The following is a 15,927-nucleotide window of genomic DNA, read 5'->3' as shown; positions in this document are numbered from 1 at the left end:
GCCAAGTTGAGGGTCTCAGGATAGGACAGAAACGCCACCTCTGCTTCAAGCTGTGTGGGAAGGTTTCTGCCCCCCAAGAACGTGACCGAGGGATATCGAGGCGACATTCCTAGGCTTCGTCAAAGCAGTTCCAAGAGTCTACAAACAGGTGCTGGCTTGTTAAGAGAAATAATTTCTGTGGTTCCCCCATTCTGGCCACATTAGTCATTCAAGTGCTGAAGAACAATATAAATTCCTGTCATCCCAGTTTATGTGGCCACTAAGATTTATTCCGAGCGACAGGTCATTAAGGTTTCTTCTCTCTCTCTCTCTCTTTTTTTTTTCCCTCGGATTCACTGAGAACTCGTATTTCTGCCCCACGTTATGGACTGCTAACAGCTATGTTTTTGGTCAGGGAGTCAGCAATAAATCTGAATTTAATAAAGTGACAAAAGATCGCTATCCCAGAGACAGTCTGAGCCCCTATTCTTCGTCTCCTTGTATAAAAACGCTTTTGTATTGAGACATCTTCCCCATAAAAGCCACACTTGCCATCTAACTATTCACCTCCCCCAGGAGACGATTCGCTGTACCAAGGCAGACCAAATAATTATGGACTGTTGGAGTCAGAAGGCCTAGTCACAACTGTGGGGGGTGGGGAAAGAGCGGAACTCCAGGATCTGCCCATCCCTTATGGTCTGACCTTGGCTTGTCATCAAATCCGAACCTCAGTTTCTCCATCTACAGAATGGAAATTATAACTTTCATCCCGTCTATTTCTCGGGGTTGCTGGGAAGGTTTGAGTTAAATGAGGGCAAGAGGAAGCTCTATGCAGTTGGAGAGGATTATGACTGCTTTGTTTGTTTTAAATTTTCAGCATGTTAGAGTTCACTTTCCGTGGAAAAACTGAGTTAGCAGCAAATGGATATCTACCCCTAGACCACCAACTCCCTTTTCTGGTGTTCCTTCAGTTAAACCACGCTGCCCCCCATGGGTCACCCTCTTGCTCTTGGTGCAAGGTTCAGGGGAGCAGCTCTCTGAAGTTTTCTGGGAAGCCTCAACCCACTGCAGACAGCTTGGCCACAGGGAGACTTTAAGAACCTTCTGGCTAGGACTACCATTAGCACCAACCTGTCTCTGTCCATTCTCCATGGAGGCTGATGTTCTGGCTAAACTCCACAGAGCATTCTGGGTGTCTGGGAGACATCTCCTAAGATCCTAGCACACCCTCCAGAAGGCAACAAAACTATCTTAGAAGTAGAAGGTCAATCCCTTTCTTACTGGAGCTTTCAAATGCACCCTCAGAACTTCACTCCACTCCCCACAATTGTGGAGCAGAAAAAGAACTTGTAGAAGATTAACATGCTAACAAATACATCAAGCTCGCTATAAACTGCTGTCTTCAAACCCTCTATAAACTCCTGTCTGGATTTGTAAATAACAACCATATAAGGATTTTCCCAGTAAGCATAGCAGGCAGAAATGTATAGTCATTTCTGAGAGCTTGCTTCTCACTAGCTAAGCAAAGCTTATTAAAGTGATATTGTGTGCTTTGTCACTCTTTTTACTGTTGTGTAACCTCAGCCATAAATCCAGAGCAATTCTATTTGCCAGCGTGCTCTCTCTCTCTCTCTCTCTCTGCATGTCTCTGCAGTCTCCAACCAAAACTTGATGCAGATGGTGGAAAAATTCATCCTATTGACTAAAATTAGAAAGTTCTAAAAATGGAGCTGTTTTAAAAAGTAGCATGTGCTCCTTTGAGCAATAGTGAGTCTCTCACCACTGGAGGTATGTAAGCAGAGACTGGAAAAATATCTGCTTAATGGTCTAAAGAGGAATTCCAGAAATTGGGTGGACAATCAGGTCAGACAACCTACAAGTCTCTGCAAATGAGAAATCCTGGGAATCATGGGCACCTGGGTGGCTCAGTCAGTTGAACATCTGACTTTGGCTCAGGTCATGATCTCACAGTCCAGGAGTTCGAGTCCTGCATCGGGTGAGCTCAAGCCCCGCTTCGGGTGAGCCCCACTTCTCTCTCTCTCTCTCTCTCTCTCTCTCTCTCTCTCTCTCTCTCCCCTTCTCCCTCATTTGCTCCCTCTCTCATAAATAAATAAATAAATAAATAAATAAATAAATAAATAGAAATTCTGGGAATCAAAGGCATCCATTCCCCCAAAGCTCTTCTGAAGGTCTACTCTAGTCTGTGCCAGGCTGTGTGCTGGGAGAGATGAAGTAAACCAGCCCCGGGAACCCTCAGCAAGATCCCAGATTCATGAGAAGACAGACAAGCCAGCAGCTAACTCAAGTGCAAGGCAAAATGATGCAGCGTTGGCAAGAGGTGACAGCCAGCTGAGTTTGCAGAGGTAGCTGAGATGAAGACCCACCTGAGACTGGAGAAAGTTCCCCATGGCTGCTTCCTTGGGTTGGAGGGCTCTGGCTGCAGGAAAATTGTCTAGATATAATGATGTATTTTTATCGAGCACTTACGTCATGCCAGGCACTTAACAGCTTGTCGTTTGATCTGTATAACAGTCCATCGAGGTAGGTACTATTGTTTTTCCTCATTTTATGTAGGGGAAATCAAGGATAGGTTAAATGATATGCCAAAGGTCACAAACCCCAGTAAGAGGTCAGGCCCCAATGTGAAGCTTGGCGATCTACTCCTAGCTGTTGCTCCTAATGAGTCAGCTCATCTGCTCCCTAGGCTAGTTCCTATCCCTCTCCAGGACTGTGTCCCAGCAAGAACAATAAAGGGCCAATGTCTATGCAAATTTAAAACATATATGTGCTCTGATCAGCAATAATATAATACATCCAAGGATATCTGTGCATCATTATTTGTACCAGGGGGAAAACTGAAAATGGGTAGTCACTGAAAAGAATGAATGACTTCTATCTCCCTGGCATATCACAGCCAAGTTATCACTTCTCTTGGCTGAGCATTTCATTAAAGCTTAAAGCAAAAGCAGGGGCGCCTGGGTGGCTCAGTCAGTTGAGCGTCCGACTTCAGCTCAGGTCATGAGCAGTTCAAGCCCCGCGTTGGGCTCTGTGCTGACAGCTCAAAGCCTGGAGCCTGCTTCAGACACATTCTGTGTCTCCCTCTCTCTCTGTCCCTCCCTTGCTTACACTCTGTCTCTCTCACTCTCAAAAATGAATAAATGTTAAAAAAAAATGTTTAAGTTTAAAGCAAAAACAAATAATGATGATGATGATAATGATGATGATGATGATGATAAATGACTTCTGTATCCATTGATCTGAATGGTTGACCCAATGTATTGTTAAGTGGGAAAAAAAGTATTTGAAGATAAAGGTTTTTAATAAAAATCCAGTTTTATAAAAAATAAACAACAAAAAAAATCCTGTGTATGGGCATATGTCATTGTATAGGATAAATGTATAGAAGAATACATATCAAGTCATTTCCATTAGTCACCTTACGGAGGAGGAAGAAGGGATGGGAGAGAAGAGGTGGAGGAAGAAGAAAAGTCTGTAGCCAATGTAACGATTTTGAATATGCTTTTCTGGTGGTGCATATGTGTGTTTGTGTTTGTATTTTTGCCCTTTGGGTGGATTATGATTAACAGAGATTCATCTGTTTTAAAGTAATCAGCTCTTAGATTTTGTTTCCTAATTTGCTGATTGCTCCTTCCAACTTCACTATTTACCTCCTGCTATTGTGTTTAGTTTAATACTTTCTGTATCCTTTTAATACAGTACAATGTTGCATTTTTCTGTTCATGTTTACTTTTATATCCACAATTGTTTAGTGTTATGCCCAGAACTCGTGATCCCCAAAGACCACCAGGGAGCCGAGTCCGATGCAAAAGCAAAGAGCCTTTATTCGAGCTAGCTCGAGCCCAATCTCCTACCTGCACCGACACAGCGGTGAGATACCGGAGAGAGAGAGAGCGAGTTTCAAAAGCACAAAGGTTTTGGGGCGCCTGGGTGGCGCAGTCGGTTGAGCGTCCGACTTCGGCCAGGTCACGATCTCGCAGTCCGTGAGTTCGAGCCCCGCGTCAGGCTCTGGGCTGATGGCTCAGAGCCTGGAGCCTGTTTCCGATTCTGTGTCTCCCTCTCTCTCTGCCCCTCCCCTGTTCATGCTCTGTCTCTCTCTGTCCCAAAAATAAATAAACGTTGAAAAAATAAATAATCACAAAAGCACAAAGGTTTTATAGGGATCATGGCCTTAGCCGATTGGCTGGGGAAGGGTCGTGGACTCAGCCGATTGGCTGCCAAAGTGTGGTCCCAGATCAGCAATTATCAGCGTCACCTGGATCTTGTTAAAGATGCAAATGTTGGGCCTGGTGGTTACAGACCCACTGAATCAGAAACTCTGGGGGTGGGGCTCAGCAATCTGTGTTTGAACAAGTCTTCCAGGAGATTCTGATGCACCTGAAGTTTCAGAACCACTGTGTCTGAGGATCTCTAACATGTTTGGCCTCAGTGTATACAGAACATTTCTCACTGGTCACCTATTAACCATTGACTGTCAGCCTTGCTGTGCTATATAAATACCTAGCACCAAACACCATCCCCAGAGACTCTGATTAATTGGTTTGGGGAGGGGTAAAATGCTCCCAGGTCATTCTAAGCCTGGACAGGTTTGAGGGCTCCTGCCTCTGGCCCCTACCTGAGAGAAGCCCTCCCTCTTCTACTCACACTTTCCACACCTCTCACATTCCCCTTCCTCCCACCTCAGACTTCAGAAGAATGCATCAATCGGTAAGTTACTTAGGGGGAGGAGGCGTGTTCTGAGGTTTGAGCAGGAACTTCTTTCTGCGGCCATGTCGGGGACATAGTCACTAGTCAGCCGGCCTAGGTCTGCTCTTTCATTTAGAATATTTCATTCGTTATTTTTTCAAATAGAAATACATTGGAAAGAATATCGTTTTTAAGGTTTTTTTTTTTTTTTAATGTTGTGTTTTTTGTTTTTGTTTTGAGAGAGAGAGAGAGAACATGAGCTGGGGAGGAGCAAAGAAAGGCAGAGAGAATCTTAAGCAGGCTCCATGCCCCAGTGTAGAGCCTGACACAGGGCTGGAACTCATAACTGTGACACGTGACCTGAGCTGAAATCAAGAGTTGGATGCTTAACCAACTGAGATACACAGGCACCCCTGGAAAGAATATCTTTGAGTAGTTATTTCAGAGAAAGTATGTATAAGGTGTACTCTGTGAGACCTTTCATTCAACTTAATTATTTCCAATTGCTTCATGCATGAACATCTTGACTGAGTTTAACTCTTCAGTCACAGTATTTTTCTTTCAAGCTCTATATGAACAAACTCATTGTCATCTAGGAAAGTGTTTCCCAAAGGATGTTGGTAATAATATTGATCTTACATCATATTTTTGAGAAAATGGATCCAATGGTCCAAATGTTTGGGAAGTGCTTCATGCATAGTGCCAAAAATTCTAGTATTTGAACATTTGGCATGAACACAGAAAGTCTGAGAACCACTGACCTAGGACATTACATCTAGGAAATCCTCACTTTGGGGACCACATCACACCTGTACCACCAGTCTCTTTTCACCTGTACCTATGTCGTTCCCAGACTGCAATTCGATTCAGCAGGTTGAGAATCCAGAGAACTTCTGAGGACCACCCTGCAGGCCTTCTTTTGGAAATTCTGTTTCTCATTCTGAGTGATTCTACTCTGGAGAGTAGCATGTTCCTTAGAAAATCATTGCAATATCTTTGTGGGAAGTGAAATTATGTCTGGAGTATAACACAATGAATAATAATTTGGCTTATATACTTGGATTTTCAATTTCAATGTTTTAAATATATTTCATAAATAAATATCTCACTTTTTAAATTGGCACAGCTGATCCTTTTCTAGAATTTTAAAGATAAAACCAATGACAGTCAGTGAATCTCACAGAGAACAGAACTTTGTTATTCACATTAAATTTTTTGCAAAGCAAATAATCTGATGCTTCCACCCAATTTTCAAATAAAAAATTACTTTCTTGACAACAAGATGAAAATCCTTTCATAAATTGATTATCAGTAATGTCAACATATATCCTAAAAGCAGGTGAAATCTAAAATTTTTTCCCATTAAAAAAAATCCAGGGGCGCCTGGGTGGCTCAGTCGGTTAAGTGTCTGACATCAGCTCAGGTCATGATCTCATGGTTTGTGCCTTTGAGCCCCACATCGGGCTCTGTGCTGACAGCTCGGAGCCTGGAGCCTGCTTCGGATTCTGTGTCTCCCTCTCTCTCTGCCCCTCCCCCACTCACAATCTGTCTCTCTCTCTCTCTCTCTGTCTCAAAAATAAATAAACATTAAAAAAAATCCAGCATTGCTCGATGTCCATCAGGCACACTATAAGTATTTTTCCCCCAACTTAGTTCATTAACCTTAAATAACTTTGGCACAGCTTGACAGACACCATCAACTTCAGTGATGATCTTCTTCAACACTTTTAAAAGTAGCACTTTTAATTCAAATGTGTCTCTAACCATACCAGGCATAAAGAAATAACTGTACTCAATTCTTTTCCTCTGTGGATTCATTACAACTAAAAAACAAAATGAGTTATGATTGGCTTTTTTGCAAAATTTGAAGTTTGATATCTTCCACAATCACATTGACACTGGACTATGGAACTGAATAAGAAAAAAAAATTCCCAGTGTTCATCTGCAAGTAGTTTTTGGCAGTATTCCAAATGTAAGATTGAGGAGAGTGTCTCCATTAGGTGAATATTTTTAATATCACTCTTTGTGATTAAATGAGCTACTTTACATCACAATTTCACTTTTACACATTCCAGTCCAATATTATATGTTGCAGGAAAATCCAGTTTGCAGGAAAATCCACTGTCTCTTTAATTACATCAGTATGATTTTTTTAACTTTATTTTTTATTTTTAAAGTTTACATCCAAATTAGTTAGCATATAGTGAAGCAATGATTTCAGGAGTAGATTCCTTAATGCCCCTTCCCCATTTAGCCCATCCTCCCTCCCAAAACCCCTCCAGCAACCCTCAGTTTGTTCTCCATGTTTATGAGCCTCTTCTGTTTTGTCCCCCTCTCTGTTTTTATATCATTTTTGTTTCCCTTCCCTTATGTTCACCTGTTTTGTCTCTTAAAGTCTTCATATGACTGAAGTCATAGGATTTTTGTCTTTCTCTGACTGACTAATTTCACTTAGCATAATACCCTCCAGTTCCATCCACGTAGTTGCAAATGGCAAGATTTCATTCTTTTTGATTGCTGAGTAATACTCCATTGTGTGCATATATATATATATATATATATATATATATACACACACACACCTATATATATATATATATATATATATATATATATATATATACCACATTTTCCTTATCCATTCATCCATTGATGGACATTTGGGCTCTTTCCATACTTTGGTTATTGTTGATAATGCTACTATAAGCATGGGGGTGCATGTGTCCCTTTGAAACAGCACACCTGTATCCCTTGGATAAATGCCTAGTAGTGCAATTGCTGGGTTGTAGGGTAGTTCTATTTTTAGCTTTTTGAGGAACCTCCTTTTCCAGAGTGGCTGCACCAGCCTGCATTCCCACCAACAATGCAAAAGAGATCCTCTTTCTCCACATCCTCGCCAACATCTGTTGTTGCCTGAGTTGTTAATGTTAGCCATTCTGACAGGTGTAAGGTGGTATCTCACTGTGGTTTTGATTTGTATTTCCCTGATGATGAGTGATGTTGAGCATTTTTTAATGTGTCTTTTCACCATCTGGATGTCTTCTTTGGAGAAGTGTCTATTCATGTCTTTTGCCCATTTCTTCACTGGATTATTTGTTTTTTAGGTGTTGAGTTTGATAAGTTCTTTGTAGATTTTGGATACTAACCCTTTATCTGATATGTCATTTGCAAATATCTTCTCCCATTCTGTCGGTTGCCTTTTAGTTTTGCTGATTGTTTCCTTCGCTGTGCAGAAGCTTTTATTTTGATGAGGTCCCAGTAGTTCATTTTTGCTTTTGTTTCCCTTGCCTCCAGAGACGTGTTGAGTAAGAAGTTGCTGTGGCCAAGATCAAAGAGGTTTTTGCCTGCTTTCTCCTCAAGGATTTTGATGGCTTCCCATCTTACATTTAAGTCTTTCATCCATTTTGAGTTTATTTTTGTGTATGGTGTAAGAAAGTGGTCCAGGTTCATTCTTCTGCATGTCACCGTCCAGTTTTCCCAGCACCACTTGCTGAAGAGACTGTCTTTATTCCATTGGATATTCTTTCCTGCTTTGTCAAAGATTAGTTGGCCATACGTTTGTGGGTCCATTTCTGGGTTGTCTCTTCTGTTCCATTGATCTGAGTGTCTGTTCTTGTGCCAGTACCATACTGTCTTGATGATTACAGCTTTGTAGTATAGCTTGAAGCCTGGGATTGTGATGCCTCCTGCTTTGGTTTTCTTTTTCAAGATCGCTTTGGCTATTCGGGGTCTTTTCTGGTTCCATACAAATTTTAGGATTATTTGTTTTAGCTCTGTGAAGAATGCTGGTGTTACTTTGATAGGGATTGCATTGAATATGTAGATTGCTTTGGGTAGTGTCAACATTTTAACAATATTTGTTCTTCCTATCCAGGAGCATAGAATCTTTTTCCATTTCTTTGTGTCTTCTTCAATTTCTTTAATAAGCTTTCTATAGTTTTCAGTGCATAGATTTTTTGCCTCTTTGGTTAGATTTATTCCTAGATATTTTATGGGTTTTGGTGCAACTGTAAATGGGATCAATTCCTTGATTTCTCTTTCTGTCGCTTCATTGTTGGTGTATAGGAATGCAACCGATTTCTGTGCATTGATTTTATATCCTGCAACTTTGCTGAATTCATGAATCAGTTCTAGCAGTTTTTTTGGTGGAATCTTTTGGGTTTTCCATATAGAGTATCATGTCATCTGTGAAGAGTGAAAGTTTGACCTCCTCCTGGCCGATTTGGATTCCTTTTATTTCTTTGTGTTGTCTGATTGCAGAGGCTAAGACTTCCAATACTATGTTGAATGCTCTTCAGTTTTAAACTACTGGGACTGTAAAGAAGCTGGACTTCTCCTTTGCAATATGTAAAAATCCGTATGTATTACTTATCTGTTGCTGCAAAGAACCTCAATTCTAATTCTTATTCTTATACATCTTTTGATCTTTTGTGCTTGGTGGCCTTTTTCTTTGTCTAAAGTCTAGCAGTTAGGAGGTACCTGGATGGCTCAGTCAGTTAAGCATCCAACTTTGGTTCAGGTCATGATCTCACAGTTTGTGAGTTTGAGCCCCACATCAGGTTCTCTGCTGTCAGCCCAGAGCCCAGAGCCTGCTTCTGATCCTCTGTTTCCCTCCCTCCCTGTCCCTCCCCTGCTTGTTCTCTCTCTCTCTCAAAAATAAATAAACATTTTTAAAAAAGTAAAGTCTAAGTCTAACAGTTATACTCGAATGTGTTATAGAGTTGACGTTTATGAGTAAATTTTCCCAGGTACCCAGTGGGCCCTATAAATGTATAGACCCTGATCTTTTATTTCTGTAAAGTCTTCTGGAATTATCCTCTTCAGTTACTACAATTATATATATGTTGTTTCTACTTGCCTGTCTGTCTACCATTTCAGCCATGTTTTCTTTGACCCTTTTTGCTTCTCATTTTATCTTGCTTTTGTTCTCTTGATCATTTCCCTGCCTTTCTTCAATTTCCCTAATTAAAATTTAATTTTAGTCTATTCTTTCTTGGGCACCTGTAAAGTGCCCAAGGACATTTGATCTTGGTTTCTGGTATGCTTTTGTCTTTTGCTTACATTTCTTTCCTGAAGTCAACCAATTCTGTTAGATTCCTAATTCAAGTGTTCTCTTTTGTGTCCATGTATCAAAGCATAATATCTTTAAAGATGGCTTTTATTCTTTAAGATAGGGGCAGAAATTTCGTGTCTTCCAATTTTGGGGTTCTCTCTTATTTGCAAGACTCTAAAATTTCTCCTTTGCTTCTTTTCACCATTGCCACTAAATTTCCAAAAAGCATCTCTCCCTACCCTTTCACATTCTTTTCCCTCAGAAGCAACATCTTTTGAAAACTGCTCCCTTAAATAGCATACAGTTTTACGTTCCTTTCTTATAGCAAATGCTCAGATACACAAGGACTCTTTTTCAGTATTTTCTGACTTAAGGTAGACTCTCCCTCTCTGGCAGTGATTTTAGATCAAGCATGGGTTTGTCAGTATCTACCCTCTTTACTTTCCATTTAGCATTTTCCCTACTATCCTTGTTCTTTGTGAATGCCAGTGGGCAAAGCATGAAAGTTGATTTGCTGCAAGTTGGTGTTTCTTTATCTACTTGTGGGTAAATTTGAAATGTATCCATTCTCTTTCTTCTAGTTACACCAAAGACATGGATTTTGTGCAGTTTTATTTATCCTTCTTGTTATTCTGTGTTGTTTTTGAGAGATTCAGATTTTTTGGCCATCATCTCGGCTACCCTTAAGGCTAATTTAGAATGCCTTAATTTAGAACACCGTATCTTTCGTGTGACCCTATCGACCATGAAGATTTCATCAAGCTTTACTCCCTGGAGTTTTCACTAAGACTCTGTTAGCTATTTTGTGTTTTCCTGACATAAAATTATGTGACAGTATGGAATATCCTTTTTCAAACTGCATGCCCCTCAACTCACAGATTTTAATATTTCCCTCCCTCACCCCAGAAGACATCCTCCACACAGTTATGGGCCTGAACTTAAAGTCTTTAGATATGAGGGTGAACAAATAAAGCATCCACTGGAACCTTGTCCCCACATTGTTACTATGTCTCCAGTCTCCTTGTTTGTGTCTCAAACAAATAGCTCTTGTCTTTCGACACCCTAGCCCAGAGCAGCATTGAAACATTCTTCCTACTTGAGAGGTATAATTTATCATCTGACAGGGTCTAGTGCAAATTATTACTCACCAGCCTTAAATGACACAGAGTGGACTGATGAGGGCCAGTAGGGGATAATGAGAAGACAAAGCATAGGAAAGCAGAAGGCTGGGTCCTAGCCCCAACTCTGCCACTGGCTCACTGTTTAAGCTAGAGTAAGTCCCTGCCCTGATCTCTGAGCCTCAACTTTCCCATCTGAGCTGAATGCTATCTGGGGACCCTCATGGCTCTGAAGAACTCTGACCTCTCCTAAAAGGGATTTTGGTTTGGAGTTGGCCTCATGGACTCAAAGAGCTCTATAAGCTCCACGGAGCAGTGGCTTCACAAGCAGGAGAAAGAGTGGTCTAAGAGAATGCAGAGCTGAACCCTCACCCTACCCTCAAGTGAGAGAAGATGAGTGAACACTCGCAGTCACCTAGGCATCTAGCCCCTATATCACTCACGCCAAGAGACCAACCAGTCTCTTCTTGGATAAAACCAACAATGGTGAGCTCACTTCCTTTCAAAGTAGCCCCTTTTGCTTTATACTTTTTTTTTTTTAATTTTTTTTTCAACGTTTATTTATTTTTGGGACAGAGAGAGACAGAGCATGAACGGGGGAGGAGCAGAGAGAGAGGGAGACACAGAATCGGAAACAGGCTCCAGGCTCTGAGCCATCAGCCCAGAGCCTGACGCGGGGCTCGAACTCACGGACCGCGAGATCGTGACCTGGCTGAAGTCGGACGCTTAACCAACTGCGCCACCCAGGCGCCCCTGCTTTATACTTTTAATGTAGTAAAGATGGAGGGAAGTGGGCACTTCAAGAGATATTCACAGAAAAAGAGTGACAAGATGGAGATGTCAAGGATAAAATCTAGTTTCCTGACTTGTGAAAACACATGGATTAGTGGTGCATTCACTTAGATGGGAACAGATTAGGGGTGGGTAAAGGAAGATCATGAGTTCAGTCTTGAGCACACAACTTTGAGGAACCATTGAGACATCCAAGCCAAAGCAAGTGGCCAGTTGGATATTCAGATCCAGAGCTCAAAGGAGACATTCCGACTGGGGACAAATAAATTAAAGGGGCTTTTCTAAAGATTGGTAAATGTGATCATTGAGGAAGAGAATATGAAATGAAAAGGAGAAAAAGGCCCTCAGATGAGAAGTTGATGGATACCAACATTGAAAGGGTAGGGAGGTGAAGAACTGCTTGCCAGCCTGAGAGGTGAAGGAAGAGCCAAGAGAGTCCCACTTGAGAAGTCACTGGAGGAGGGGTTCAGGAAAGATGAAATGGTCACTAGTGTCGAGTGCTGCTGGGGAGTCAAGTAAGGACTGAAAATGTCCACTGGATGCAATGTAGTAGAGATGCTTGGAGACTTTACTAAGGATGTTTGTGGTAAACTGATGGGGTGGAAAATTCAGAGTGGAGGAGTCGAGGGCCAAGTGGGAGGTAAGGAAATGGGGCAGCAAGTATAGAGAACTCTGTGGAGACATTGAGCTGTAAAAGGAGAGGAAAGAGATGGGAAGTACTCATGTGAAATGTGGAACATTAGAAGCTTTCTTAAATAAGAAAGGGTTTATCATGGCTACACATCAACGGGATGATCCAGTTGAGACAGAATCATTGAATATACAGAAGAGAAAATGTTACCTATGGTTCCTTAGAAGGCAGGAGGAGATGGACTCAACAGAGCAGAAGGAAGGGTTGTTTCGCCAGTGTTTCAAAATTCTTAGCACTGAGTTTCTACCAAGGCTGCACAAGTAAAAAACTGGGAGTTTTTGTTTTGTTTTGTTTTGTTTTGTTTTGTTTTGTTTTGTTTTGTGTGCCAAGTCAATTTTACAAAATTATGAGTTTCTAATAATCTGCACGTATATACTGTCTTCTTTTGCTCTCTTCACATCTCAAAATTATTCAATTACTATGAAACATGTTTAAAAATATAACCAGTGTACAAAAATTATGACACCTGAAAAAAAAAGTATTATTCATTCAGGAAAATGAAATTTAAGTAGTTTAGAGAAAGAAAATCCAGAACACTGTGTTTTGGTATACTTTTCTATAATATTCTTTATCTTCTGAGTAACTAAAGGAAATCCAAATGGAAATAAGACTTCAGATGATGACCAGTCATCTTTTTCTTCAAAGCAGAACCACTGAGCTAACAGTGACCCAGACTGCCATGGTCCTCCATTATCACCCATGTGGCTGCCCCAACCATCTAACTCCTTACAAAGCCCCCAACTAGTGGTTTTTTACCTCTCATTCACTAGCAGCTTATAGAAACTCATATAAATTCAGAACCATACTCATCCCAACTCAAAAGAGGGAAAGATCTCTCCATGAGGATCATCACTCAGAAGAATTATTCCCTCTTCAAGGTCAAGGACCACAAAGCCATTGAGAGTCTCACTACTACTAGGGACTGCCACTCATTTCTCCACAGCCCATTCATTTACAGATTCCTTCTCTATTCACATTTGCTGAGACCTTTAGGCAACTCACAGAGAAAAAGGCCACAGGAACAAGTGGATAATGAAAATGAATATAGCCCTTCACCAATAAGTCTTAGTTTCATATAATCTAAGAGAATTCTAAGGAACCATTGATTAGTGGGATCAACCAGGATAACCGCTCACCAATGAGGATTCCCCTTATCAGCTCCTCTAACAATGGCACTGCAGCCTCTATTTGAACCCCTCAAGTGACAGGGGGATTGTACACCATGGCACTGACACAGAGAACAGAAAACTGTCTTTGAGTTTCTAAAATGTTCTCCTTAGGAAGACAAGCCTGACTGCAAAAGACCTAGGCTAGAACCACAAAGAAGCATATTTTCTCTTTACAGGAGACAGAAGACCTTGAAAGAAAGGGCCGTCCAAACAGATCTCACAGACTAATGGTCATTTGGTCTCTCTCCTTCCTTCTGGTACAAAGAGTCCTCCTGCTTGGCCCACTTAGGATCCACTATCATTGTTGGAAAAGATCTCCTGGTACAAAGCCCAAGATCTTCTGGGAGCTTTTACTGGTTTGTCCTTCTCTCATGGAGAAATAGTGACCATTCCATTCATTTCCTGGGGGAAAAACTTCAGAATTTGATAATAGGGTCATGTCTTACTTTAAACCCACTTAAAAAGGCAAAGGAGCCCAAAGTCCACCCAGCGGACTGGTAAAGGAAGAATGCTCAGGCAAGAGCCCTCCCCTGGCAGTAACTTGTGAAAAGCAGGGCATGATGGGAACTAGGGCTACCGCTCAGCTTTACCAGCAGTCCCAGCTCAGCCTCCATCAGCAGGGCCCCTGCCCACCCAAGCGGAGGCATACAGCTGGATTGCAGGGTCCATAGTTTCATTTACATAAGTGGGATCAGATGTCACCTAAAGTCCTACAACCTGCTTCTTAAAGTAATGATTATGGACATTATTGGGGTTTTTTTTAATTATTATGCACATCTTTCCTGTATCTGCACGTATAGTTTGACCTCATTCATTTTACAAGCTGAGTAGTATTCCGTTAAGTAACTGCACATAATTTATTTACATAATCTGCTCTTATTAGACATCTGAGATATTTCCAAGTCCTTCCAAAACTGCGGTGACAATCTTCATGCATACACTTGTGTGCACTTCCATAAGTGTTCTCCACAATATGTGAATCCATTTTCCTTCACTTTTTTACTACAATAAGCAATTAGCACCTTTTGCACACATCTCTGTGCACAAGTATAATATTTCTGAGGCCATATCTCTTGAAGCTGAATTTGCTACACCAAAAAGGACGAACATTTTAAAAATTTACTGCCAAATTGCCCTCCTATAGACCTTACTCATTTATATCATCTCAACAGGAGGGGCTTAAGAGAGTGACTGCTTCACTCATATCTACTACAACTTTGGTGATTTTTAACTTTTGATTTTTGCCAACTTGTTAGGTGGGAAGGGGACTTTTTTAAAAAAAGAATTACATTTCCCTGGTTATTGGTGAGATTGTGCATCTTTTTTATATCTTTGTTGGTCATTTTTATTTCTGCCTCAGTGGTGTGCCTGTTCACAGCCTTTGTTGGTTTTTCTTTTGAGTTGTCTTTTTCATATTGACTTGGAGGAGCACTTTATACAATTAATGGTTTATTAATACTTGATCTGTTTTACACACTACAGACTTTTTTTCCTGGTCTGTCACTTATCTTTCAACGTTTCTTATCTTTGCCTATTTTTCTGTTGACTTAGTCATATTTTCCCACTGATTTGTAAAGTATTTTTCTATCTGAAGGATAATCTACTTTTGTCACAAATCTTGCAAATATGTTTGTGTTTGCCATTTTGTTTTGGACTGTATTGAGTTAGAAAAGATCTATGTTTATTTAGACACATAGATATGCCTTCGCACATCGTAAGTCTTTAGAAAGTTTTTCCCCACTCTGAGATGAGATAGTTACCAATATCTTCTTCAGGTTTTGCTAGCTATGATTCTTTAATGCATCTGGAATTTATTTGTTGTGCGGTATGCCATAGGAATCTCTCTTTTTTTTTTTTCCAAAATAGTTGGTTACATTTCTCAATATCTTTCATCAAATTAGTCATCCTTTCCTCTGGTTTGTAATCCCGACTTACTCATATACTTTTTATTTGGACTTAAAAGAGATCGAAATGATTAATATCAACAATCTTGACTTCATTTACAAGGGAGAGAAGAATCATTATTTGTTTTGGATAGGAAAGGAGAGTGTTGGTGTGGGATAAAATCAGGGGAAGGCAGTTAAGATAGTCATGGAATTTGCTGTGAAAAAAGGAAAGTCTGAGGAGAAAATGGCAAAAGAGAAAACTACTGAGTCATAGAAGGAATGTGTTATCACAAAAATGATGGCCACAGGAAAAGAATATTTGGGACAGTCTTAAAAAGAGGATGATGCAAACAGAATTGAGTTGGTGGCACTGAGCTCGCCGCTTAAGGGAAAAGGGTCATGGTCAGTGTTCTCGCCATAGAGCCAAAGTGGCTGTCACAAAGCCTGAAGTGCAGTGCATGTTAAGTCATGTGAAGTCATTAATTAACAAATATAAAAAACTAGTGTTGCGGATATATTAAATAGCTTTAAAGT

At 40.7% G+C, this 15,927-nt stretch overlaps 1 long non-coding RNA gene across 2 annotated transcripts in view; it reads left to right on the top strand.

The window, feature by feature from the left end:
- LOC123593304 overlaps positions 1-15,927 on the top strand; it is a 536,358-nt gene that overhangs the window by 484,917 nt on the left and 35,514 nt on the right. The gene's annotated exons all lie outside the window — the stretch shown is intronic.

Source organism: Leopardus geoffroyi, chromosome D4, assembly GCF_018350155.1.
Source record: "Leopardus geoffroyi isolate Oge1 chromosome D4, O.geoffroyi_Oge1_pat1.0, whole genome shotgun sequence".
Taxonomy (NCBI): Eukaryota; Metazoa; Chordata; class Mammalia; order Carnivora; family Felidae; genus Leopardus; species Leopardus geoffroyi.
The sequence above is the reverse complement of the archived record's forward strand: the minus strand, read 5'-3'. Positions and strand labels throughout refer to the sequence as shown.